This window comes from Penaeus vannamei, chromosome 34, assembly GCF_042767895.1.
Source record: "Penaeus vannamei isolate JL-2024 chromosome 34, ASM4276789v1, whole genome shotgun sequence".
NCBI classification, from domain to species: domain Eukaryota; kingdom Metazoa; phylum Arthropoda; class Malacostraca; order Decapoda; family Penaeidae; genus Penaeus; species Penaeus vannamei.
In genome coordinates this window covers 1,533,801-1,536,300 of record NC_091582.1, presented here as the reverse complement: position 1 = coordinate 1,536,300, position 2,500 = coordinate 1,533,801, and positions in this window count along the sequence as shown.

Here is a 2,500-nt window from a genome sequence, read left to right as displayed (position 1 = left end):
GATAGATTAGATAGATAGATTAGATAGATAGATTAGATAGATAGATAGATTAGATAGCTAGATAGATAGATAGATGGATGGATAGATTAGATAGATAGATAGATTAGATAGATAGTTTAGATAGATACATGGATTAGATAGATTAGATAGATAGATAGATTAGATAGATAGATTAGATAGATGGATAGATAGATTAGATAGATAGATAGATTAGATAGATAGATTAGATAGATAGTTTAGATAGATACATGGATTAGATAGATTAGATAGATAGATAAATTAGATAGATGGATTAGATAGATAATTAGATAGATAGATTAGATAGATATATAGATATTATATACAATTATGTATATACAAAATTTTTTTACTTCTGGTTTGTGTGCCTCGAAATAGACAAAATAATAATGATAAATAAATAATAATAAATAATTAAAATAATAATAACAAAAATAATAAAAATAATATAATGATATAATAATAAAAATAAAATAATGATAATAAATAAATAAAATAAATAATAACAAATAATCAAAATAAGAATAATAAAAACAATATAATAACAAAAATAAAATAATGATAATTAATAAATAAAATAAATAATAATAAACAATCAAAATAATAATAATAAAAACAATACAATAACAAAAAATAAAACAATGACAATAAACAAATAAATACCTAAAAAAAAACTTAACTCAGGGAAAATGTCGATTTTAAGCTGCCGCGAATGGCAAGCCCCCTAAGCAGCCACGCCCCCTTCGCCGACCTGGATGTTGCAATTGCACTCTCGGGAGCTCAGCCTCACGAGGGCCGGTCCTCGCTCGGGAAGGTTTATTTGCAACAATCCGCGGTTTATTCGTATGCATTGCAAATTAGGCGCGGTCGCGTGGTCGCTCTTCCGCTGTGCCGAATCTTGTAAAAGAATACTGAAGAAAGCTTATATACATATATATATATATATATATATATATATATATATATATATATATATATATATATATATATATATATATGTATATATATATATATATATATATATGTATGTATGTATGTATATATGTGTGTGTGTGTGTGTGTGTGTGTGTGTGTGTGTGTGTGTGTGTGTGTGTGTGTGTGTGTGTGTGTGTGTGTGTGTGTGTGTGTGTGTGTGGTTGTGTTTGTGTGTGTGTCTGTATGTCTGTGTCAGAGACAGACAGAAAGACAGGTAGAGAGATGTATAGGCAATATAAAAGAAATCATTATATAGGCAATATAAAGAGGGAGAGAGAGAGAGAGACAGAGAGAAAGAGAGACAGAGAGAGAGAGAGAGAGAAAACGATCGAGAGAAAGAGAAAGAGATAGATAGAGAGAGAGAGACAGAGAGAGAAATATAAATAAACAATAAATTAAAAGAAAATGAAAAAAAAGCCAAAAAAAAAATAATAATAATAATACACTTCCTTAGCCTTCCTTCTTCCATTTCACTGATACACCTTACATCAATTTCCAAATTTTCTAAATTAATCTCTAAATTTCCAAACCTGCCTTTGCGTATTCTTGCAATCCCCCCTCCCGCCCCCCCCCCGCCCCCTCCCGTACCAGAGCCTTTTTGGGCCCTGTTCATAAATCAACGGAATCACGCGTGTGCAACTGTTCACGTACAGCCATTCTGTCAGCATCTGCATAAACCTCCTGATTTATGAACATGCAAGGAAGGGCAAGTGTGCATGGCCGGATCGCATGACGGCCGGAGTGTACTCTATGTGGCCATTGCGATGTATGTCTGTATGCATGGTTGTGTTTGATAAAGCATATATACATGCATACCTTATATTACGCACACACACATATATGCATACATACATACATATATATATATGTATATATATATATATATATATATATATATATATATATATATATATATATATAAACACACACATACACACACACACACACACACACACACACACACACACACACACACACATATATATATATATATATATATATATATATATATATATATATATATATATATATATATATATGCAATATTCGCAGGGAAGCAGTTTTGCAAAGTTTGTCCCTCCTTCGTGCCTTGACTTTTTACTTTCTAAAACTGTAGCTAACTGTATGACACAAATTACCACTGGATCAAAATACCGCACAAATAGCTAAAACAAACAAAAGCTTAAATCTATTTATTTTATATCTATTTTTATCTTGTATTTGCACACATGTAATCATATCCGAGTATCCGTGTTGGTTCGGTATGCTTTCATATTAAAAAAAAAAAGAAAAAAGAAAAAAAAAGTTACAACAATCATAAGCTCCTTGACTACGACAACAACAACAAAAATAAATAAATAAACCAATAAACCTACTATCAATTAAACCTCTTCTTTTTTTTAAATCATAAACCACATTTATTCTCTTTTTCCCCTTTTTTTATATCATTTTTAGCGTCCGCCAAGCATCCGAGGCGAGGGAGATCAGCTGAGCGAGGTAAACACCT